We start from the raw sequence: 9,636 nt of genomic DNA on the forward strand, positions 1-9,636 counted from the left end.
TTTTACACCTCATAGATTAAGGTGAGGAGCTCTGCTGTTCCTCATGAATTAATGCAAGTACTATTGTTTTTCTTTCAATTCACGCCTACTCCTTCTGCAAGATATACTCTCGTACTTAATTCAGTTAAGTCAAACTGAAGGGGTGATCCGTGACAATCACCCACCATCTTCAGTACTCGCTTAGCCAAGATCCGCGTGCCTGACAACCACAAGCGGTCTACATGATGTTCAACATAGTCATTGGATGCCAGCTGGAGTATATTCTCTTGGTTCTCTGATCCATGCATTTGACTAGCATCTCCTGACAACAGAACATTTAAATCAGTGAGATCAGAACCTTCGTGGTATAGGCTAGAAACAATTGGTAGCATTTCTGAGATCCGGAAAGTCTAAACCTTGTCTGTGGTATTCCGAGTAGGATCTGGGAGGAGATGATTGTGACGAGCTTCAAACTTGCGACTGTTGGGCGCAGTGACAGTGCGCAAAAGGATCAATGGATCTTATTCTGACAGAAGTGAGAACCGACAGATGATTAGCCCTGCGGTCAGAACTGTAGCCGAACCATTTTCACTGCGAGGACGGATGGTAGCCATTGACAACGGTGATCCACCAACTTACAGCTTGCCATGGAAGGGAGGATGCATAATTGGAGGAAGACAACAGGAAAGCAGAGATTCAGAAGCAACAAAGCATCTCCAAATGCTTATCTAAAATTCCCACCAATGAATTACATAAGTATCTTTATCTTATTTTATGTTTTATTTATCTGTTAATTATCAAAACCTCAAAACCATTTGAATCCGCCTGACTGAGATTTACATGATGACCATAGCTTGCTTCAAGCTGACAATCTCCGTGGGATCGACCCTTACTCACGTAAGGTATAACTTGGACGACCCAGTACACTTGCTGGTTAGTTGTGCGGAGTTATGAAAAGTGTGATCACAATTTCGTGCACCAGGAACTATACTTGCAACGCCAATTCTATTTTGAGAAAAATTTCTAACCCACTTTGGACACGCACCATTGATAGAACCTTGTGGATAGTTACTACTTTTGACTTTTACATTGCGCACTTCTATTTTGGATGGACATATATCTTGGTCTAGCTTTAGTTTGAATTCTGGAATGACATGCTCTTTTGTCTTAGTTGGTGTATATATTGCCTTTTATTTTGGTATATATTCTATGGATAGAGAATGTGATTGGATGATTGTAAATAGTGATAGCACCTAGCTCATGCCTGTTTTCCTAAAATGTCATGATTGATGCTTTGATAGTGAAGTTAAGAAAAAGCTAGGAATTTGGTTTGCATCCAACACATAGCACATACATACATAAAGAATAAGTTGGTAAAAATAACATAAAAAGCTTTCATGAAAGACTTTTAAGGGCACTCTATTGAATTGATTCAAAGATTGCTTTTGAACTTGCTTGAAATATTTTGTGGAGTATAGGAAAGAGCTAGAACAATCAACCTCGTAAGTTGTTGAGCCTTAATGTGTGGTTGCATACTCCAACCACGAATTGTTATTCTTGTGTGATATACTCCTTCTTTGATTGTGATCTTGAATTTGCTTAATTCTTTATATATGATATTTGATGTTTTGAATGCATTTAGCATGATTGAGGCCATAATTTCAATTGAAATTTACTAACCCATATGGCCATACCCTTACATCTACCTTTGTATCCAATTTTGAGCCTTTGAATCCCCTTCTTTTCTATGTGTTACCACATCATTAACCTTAAGTGAAAAACCATGGATAACCTTAAATTACATCTATGATTAGCATAGGTTGAGGTGTGTGTATTAAGTAAGTGTGGGGGAATTGTTGGGAGACATTGGTAGTGAATGAAAATATATGTTTGGGTGCTTCATTGAAAATATTGGAAAAATGATGTGCATTCATGTGACAAATTGCTTAACCATATGCAATTAGTGTTGATAAAAAGAAAGAAAAGCAAAATTTTTCAAGTACGAAATTATCTTTTTCTTAAAATATATATATATATATATATATATATATATATATATATATATATAATAAAAAGGAGACAAAATGTCCCAAAGTTGGAAAATGTTAATAATGCATATGCATTTCGATTAAAAAGGGAATGCATGAATATGTAAAAAGGAAATCGTGGGTGGTTAGGTTGCATTTTGGGTGATTAAGTGATATGGGCTGTGGGGATACTTAAGTTAATCAAAAATTCAATTTGAAAGTCCATTTAACCATATTAATCCTATCTTGACTCTAGCCCCATTACAATCCTTTAAAGACCTCATGATATTTGTGTTCATACATCAAGTGTTTATTGATTGTTAGATGGAGAGCAAATTTGAGAACGCATGATTAGAGGGAAATTAAGCGATTAAACCCTAAACACTGGCGATTAGAGTGTACACACATCCGGCGAGGGGTTTGATTGCTCAAATCTATTTCTCCACACCTTGTTTATATTATTTTGCAAGTTGCTCAATTATGAATTTGAATCAATTCTTTGGATTATAATTGTGTTGCACTTGTGAGTCGTTTAAGCCCTATGTGCTTATATACTTACTTGGAAGTTTGGTTGTTTGTTCTTACCAATTTCATAGGACATTATGGTATAGATATAGGTAGATATCAAGCATTAGTATAGTTGCATACACATGAGTAGTTGCATTCAATAACTTGTTCCCCCCTTCTTTTACTTTCTCATTTTGATTAGTATGAGGACATGCTATTGTTTAAGTGCGGGGGAATTGATGAATCTATGTTTGATGATGAATTTTGGCTTGAAATGAATGGATTTCACCACATAATCTCACACTTATTCACTGAAATAGCATGCATTTGTGATTTCCTTCCAAATCGCACTTAATTGCAAAAACATACTTTTTAGGCTCCAAAAATGTTATTTTAATTCCCTTAAATTCCATTCGATGCTTTGATATGTCTGTTAAGTGATTTTAGGTCTTAGATATCAAGGTTAGATTAGAAGAGATGGAAAAAGGAGCAAGCAAGAGTAGGAAATCATGAAGATTTTGGCTGTCAGCATCTGTGCATACGCATCATCACAGCATGCGTACGCACAATTCACTTTCTCTTCACCCGCATACGCGTCACCGATGCATACGCATGACCAGAATCTTCCCTCGTCCACGTACACAGACCACATTGCCGCATATGTGAGATAGCTATCACGTGCCTCATTAGTGGAAGCACACTGGGGGCAATTTCTGAGCTGTTCTTGGCCCAGTTTGAAGCCCAATTCAAAGACTAGAAGCTGGGGGTGAAGCAAGCTTGAGAGCATACATTCCATTAGCTTGGTTTTTGATAATTTTTTAGTTTAGAGGGAGAAACTCTTCCTTCTCTCTAGGTTTTAGTGTTTCTTGTTCATTTTCATTTCAACCCATGAAGTAAACTCTTGTTAATTTCAATTTTTAGTGTCCTAATTGTAGTTTGTACTCTTTAATTTTGCTTAGTACTCATGCAATTTCACTTGTTTTGGATCATGATTTTGGATCTTGTTGGATTTTGATTTTATTAATGCATTGAGGTTTTTTATGTTCTATTTGTGTTAATTGGTTTGTTATTATCAATTATTTTTAGTGGATAGCTTTGATTTGGATTTATTTCTCAATTTTACAACGTCTTCTTTTAGTGCACACAAGGTGTTTGTGAAACTGCATCTTATGATTGCTTGACTTATCTCTTGTTGAATTTGCTCTATTAGTTCTCTTAGATTGATTACTTGCATTTAGTTATATGCTATTGTTATCTTCTATTGCATGTTTGATAGCTAATTAATTGTTGATTGTTAGTCCTAATTACTTCAATTTACTTGTTAGTTGTTAATTACCTTAATTTTTAGTCATTTTACTTTTCTTGCACTCAACTTAAAAACCCCCCAAAATGTCTAACCAATAATGTGCATCATGTTGCAATTCCTAGGGAAGACAACCCGGGATTCCACTCCTAGTATTTGATTTGATAGTTGTGACATTATTCTAAACTTTGACTTGGAATATCTTGTTGGTAGGGACTATACTTTGCGACATTGAATTGGAAAATCCTTGGGTAATTTCTTAGCCGACATTTATCCCGCGTCACCACACAGCGATAATAATTTTCTCGGAATTCAAAAAAATGGAAACCAAACTCAAAACCCTTACTTACAATGGACCTCATCTACGGCAGCGCCGTTTTCCAACAACAAAAGCTCGGCCACCCACCTCTAGCAGTGGCGACGGAGCACGCGACGGCTTCGCCTCTTCTCGCGTGCGTCAATATCCTGTCAGTCTCTCTCTCACTCTTCGCGAGCTCTCTCTCTCTCTCTCTCTCTCTCTCTCTCTCTCTCTCTCTCTCTTTATCTTCAATGGTGACGACGGCGCGGACACAACAGCGACGGCGACGGGCTTCACGGCGAGGGCGACGGTGGCGACATGGCTCCCGCAAAGACAATGACGGACGCGAGGGCAGTTGCGGCTTCTTCTTCCCAACGTGCGCTCTCTCTTCTTCGTCGTGGCTAAGCTTCGTGGCTTCCTCTACATCGATGGCAACACAACGGCGCAGAAAATGACAATAACAATGGACTCTATTGTGGCGACGGGACGGTGAATGGCAGTGGCCTCCGTGGCACGGTCTCCCCCATCTCCTTCCTCTTCTCTTTCTTCTCCCTTTCTCCTCTCCTCACTCTCTGATCTTCATTTCTCTTTTCTTTCTTTCTTCTTCTTAGAACCGTGTGTGTGTGCATTGGCAATGTTCTGAAACTGAACCGGACTAGCCGGTTGATGAGCGGATAATTTGTACGCTTTTTGGCATTGTTTTTAGTATGTTTTTGGTATGATCTAGTTAGTTTTTAGTATATTTTTATTAGTTTTTAGTTAAAATTCACTTTTCTGGACTTTACTATGAGTTTGTGTGTTATTCTGTGATTTCAGGTATTTTCTGGCTGAAATTGAGGGACCTGAGCAAAAATCTGATTCAGAGACTGAAAAGGACTGCAGATGCTGTTGGATTCTGACCTCCCTGCACTCGAAGTGGATTTTCTGGAGCTACAGAAGCCTAATTGGCGCGCTCTCAACGGCGTTGGAAAGTAGACATCCTGGGCTTTCCAGCAATATACGATAGTCCATACTTTGCCCAAGATTTGATGGCCCAAACCGGCGTTCAAAGTCACCCTCAGAAATTTCAGCGTTAAACGCCGGAACTGGCACCAAAATGGGAGTTAAACGCCCAAACTGGCATAAAAGCTGGCGTTTAACTCCAAGAAGAGTCTCTACACGAAAATGCTTCATTGCTCAGCCCAAGCACACACCAAGTGGGCCCGGAAGTGGATTTTTATGTCTTTTACTCATCTCTGTACACCCTAGGCTACTAGTTTTCTATAAGTATGACCTTTTACTATTGTATTGAGATATCTGGGTAGTTATCTTTGTTCTGATGCTATCTTAGATCATTGGGAGGCTGGCCATTCGGCCTTGCCTAGACCTTGTTCTTATGTATTTTCAATGGTGGAGTTTCTACACACCATAGATTAAGGTGTGGAGCTCTGTTGTACCTCGAGTATTAATGCAATTACTATTGTTCTTCTATTCAATTCTGCTTGTTCTTGTTCTAAGATATCACTTGTTCTTCAACTTGATGAATGTGATGATCCGTGACACTCATCATCATTCTCACCTATGAACGTGTGCCTGACAACCACCTCTGTTCTACCTTAGATTGGATGAATATCTCTTGGATTCCTGATACACGATGCATGGTTGATCGCCTGACAACCGAGCGCTCGCCTGACAACCGAGCCAGCCATTCCATGAGATCAGAGTCTTCGTGGTATAGGCTAGAACTGATGGCGGCATTCAAGAGAATCCGGAAGGTCTAACCTTGTCTGTAGTATTCTGAGTAGGATTCAATGATTGAATGACTGTGACGAGCTTCAAACTCCTGAGGGCGGGGCGTTAGTGACAGACGAAAAGAATCCCTGGATTCTATTCCGGCCTGATTGAGAACCGACAGATGGATAGCCGTGACGTGACAGGGTGCGTTGAACATTTCCACTGAGAGGATGGGAGGTAGCCACTGACAACGGTGAAACCCTTGCATAAGCTTGCCATGGAAAGGAGTAAGAAGGATTGGATAAAGACAGTAGGAAAGCAGAGAGACGGGAGGGACAAGCATCTTCATACGCTTATCTGAAATTCCTACCAATGAATTACATAAGTATCTCTATCCTTATCTTTATGTTTTATTCGTATATCACCCATATCCATTTGAGTTTGCCTGACTGAGATTTACAAGGTGACCATAGCTTGCTTCATACCAACAATCTCTGTGGGATCGACCCTTACTCGCGTAAGGTTTATTACTTGGACGACCCAGTACACTTGCTGGTTAGTTGTGTGAAGTTGTGTTTATGCCATGGTATTGAACACCAAGTTTTTGGGTTCATCACCGGGGATTAATTGAGTTGTGAAAAGTAGTGATCACAATTTCGCATACCAAGTTTTTGGCGCCGTTGCCGGGGAATTGTTCGAGTATGGACAACTGACGGTTCATCTTGTTGCTTAGATTAGGTATTTTTTTTCAGAATTCTTGAAGATGAATTCTAGAGTTTCATGATGATTTGTTGAAGTCTGGCTGGCTGTGAAGCCATGTCTAATTTCATTGGACCGAGGTTTCAACCTATCATCACAAAAGCTTGTTGATTTCTATCAATCTTGCTTTTGGAGCAGTGATCTGCTAAGGCTTGGCTGGCCTTTGGCCATGTCTAGTGTTTTGGACCGAAGCTTTCTTTGAAAGCTTGGCTGGCTGTGAAGCCATGTCTAATTCCTGGACCGGAGTCTTAGACTAGCATTGCACTGATTCCTAGAATTCTCATTAAGAATTTTGATGCCTTTATTCTCTTTTTTTTTCCACTTAATTTTCGAAAATCACAAAAAAATTTACAAAATCATAAAACCCAAAAAATTTTTTTGTTTGAGTCTAGTGTTTCATTTTAAGTTTGGTGTCAATTGCATGCATTCATTCATGTGTCTTAAGGATCTTCAAGTTGTTCTTGATGATTTTCTTACTCTAATCTTTGAATTCTCTTGACTTGAGTGTTTATGTGTCTCATATGCATTCTCATTAGTGTCAGTAGTATGCAAATTGCTAAGTTTGGTGTCTTGCATGCATTGTTATTTGATTTTAGTTGTATTTTGATTTTTCCTTATCATTAAAAATCCAAAAATATTTTTAAATTGTGTCTTCTCAAGTCAGTAACACAGAGAATTGAAGGTTCAGAACATACTGCAGAGGAATTATACAGAAAAAGCTGGGCGTTCAAAACGCCCAGTGAAGAAGGACAGACTGGCGTTTAAACGCCAGCCAGGGTACCTGGTTGGGCGTTTAACGCCCAAAAAGGTAGTGTTTTGGGCGTTAAACGCCAGAATGTGCACCATTCTGGGCGTTTAACACCAGGATGGCACAAGAGGGAAGATTCTGTTTTTCAACGCAATTTTTTTTCAAGTTTTCAAAGTTTTTCAAAATCAAATCTTTTTCAAATCATATCTTTTCAATCAAATCTTTTTCAAAATCAATTTCTTTCTATTTTCAAAGATACTTGCTATCAATTAATGATTTGACTCAACATTTCAAGTATGTTTCCTTTTCTGTTGAGAGAGGTTTAATGTCTGAATCATATCTTTTCTTGATAGCCAAGTCATTAATTTTTAAGATCAAATCCTTTTAAAATGTCTTTCAAATCATATCTTCTCAATCACATTTTTTTTAAACTAATCATATCTTCTTAACCACATCTTTTTCAAAATAACTTTCAATCAAATCTTTTTTATTTCTAATTTCAAAATCTTTTTCAAAAATTACTTTACTTCTTTCCCACTTTCATTTTCGAAAATCAATTAGTGTTTTTCAAAAATGTTTTCAAAATCTTTTCCTTAATTTTCGAAAATTACTTCCCTTCTTCTCACATCCTTCTATTTATGGACTAACACTATTCCCTAATGCAAAATTCGAACTTCATCTTCTTTGATAAGTTCAAATTTTCTACTTCTGCCTTCCATTTTTCTTTTTCTTCTGACACCTCAAGGAATCTCTATACTGTGACATAGAGGATTCCATATTTCCTTGTTCTCTTCTCTTTCTTATGAGCAGGAGCAAAGACAAAAGCATTCTTGTTGAGGCTGACCCTGAACCTGAAAGGACCTTGAAGCGAAAGCTAAGAGAAGCTAAGGCACAACTCTCTGTAGAGGACCTAACCGAATTCTTCAAGGAAGAAGAGCTCATGGGAGCCGAAAACAACAACAATGCCAACAATGCAAGGAAGGTGCTGGGTGACTTTACTGCACCTACTCCCGACTTCTATGGGAGAAGCATCTCTATCCCTGCCATTAGAGCAAACAACTTTGAGCTTAAGCCTCAATTAGTTTCTCTAATGCAACAGAATTGCAAGTTCCATGGACTTCCATTGGAAGATCCTCATCAGTTTTTAGCTGAATTCTTGCAAATCTGTGACACTGTCAAGACTAATGGGGTTGACCCTGAGGTCTACAGACTTATGCTATTCCCTTTTGCTGTAAGAGACAGAGCTAGAACATGGTTGGACTCTCAACCTAAAGAAAGCCTGGACTCTTGGGAAAAGCTAGTCAATGCCTTCTTGGCAAAGTTCTTTCCACCTCAAAAATTGAGTAAGCTTAGAGTGGAAGTCCAAACCTTCAGACAGAAGGAAGGAGAATCCCTCTATGAAGCTTGGGAAAGATACAAACAATTAATCAGAAAGTGTCCCTCTGATATGCTTTCTGAATGGAGCATCATAGGTATTTTCTATGATGGTCTCTCTGAACTATCCAAAATGTCTTTGGATAGCTCTGCTGGAGGCTCTCTTCATCTGAAGAAGACGCCTACAGAAGCTCAAGAGCTGATTGAAATGGTTGCAAATAACCAATTCATGTACACTTCTGAAAGAAATCCTGTGAACAATGGGACTAGTCAGAAGAAAAGAGTTCTTGAGATTGACACTCTGAATGCCATATTGGCTCAGAACAAAATATTGATTCAACAAGTCAATATGATTTCTCAAAGTCTGTCTGGAATGCAAAATGCACCAAGCAGTACTAAGGAAGCTTCATCTGAGGAAGAAGCTTATGATCCTGAGAACCCTTCAATGGAAGAGGTGAATTACATGGGAGAACCCTATGGAAACACCTATAATCCTTCATGGAGAAATCATCCAAATTTCTCATGGAAGGATCAACAGAGACCTCAACAAGGTTTCAATAAAAATAATGGTGGAAGAAACAGGTTTAGCAATAGCAAACCTTTTCCATCATCTTCTCAGCAACAGACAGAGAGTTCTAAGCAGAATAACTCTGACTTAGCAACCATGGTCTCTGATCTAATCAAAACCACTCAAAGTTTCATGACTGAAACAAGGTCCTCCATTAGAAACTTGGAGGCACAAGTGGGTCAGCTGAGCAAGAAAATTACTGAACTCCCTCCTAGTACTCTTCCAAGCAATACAGAAGAAAATCCAAAAGGAGAGTGCAAAGCCATCAACATGGCCGAATTTTGGGAGGAAGAAGAGGCAGTGAACGCCACTGAGGAAGACCTCAATGGACGTCCACTGGCCTCCAATGAGTTCCCCAAT

General features: G+C 38.9%; 1 non-coding gene across 1 annotated transcript; it reads right to left on the reverse strand.

Annotated features, from left to right (window-relative positions):
* Positions 1 to 8,679: 8,679 nt before the first annotated feature.
* On the reverse strand, positions 8,680 to 8,787 carry LOC112793139 (small nucleolar RNA R71). The gene has a single exon (XR_003197847.1). It is a non-coding gene; the product is annotated as a small nucleolar RNA R71 (small nucleolar RNA).
* Between the last annotated feature and the right edge of the window lie 849 nt (positions 8,788 to 9,636).

This window comes from Arachis hypogaea, chromosome 3 (assembly GCF_003086295.3).
Source record: "Arachis hypogaea cultivar Tifrunner chromosome 3, arahy.Tifrunner.gnm2.J5K5, whole genome shotgun sequence".
Classification (NCBI taxonomy): Eukaryota; Viridiplantae; Streptophyta; class Magnoliopsida; order Fabales; family Fabaceae; genus Arachis; species Arachis hypogaea.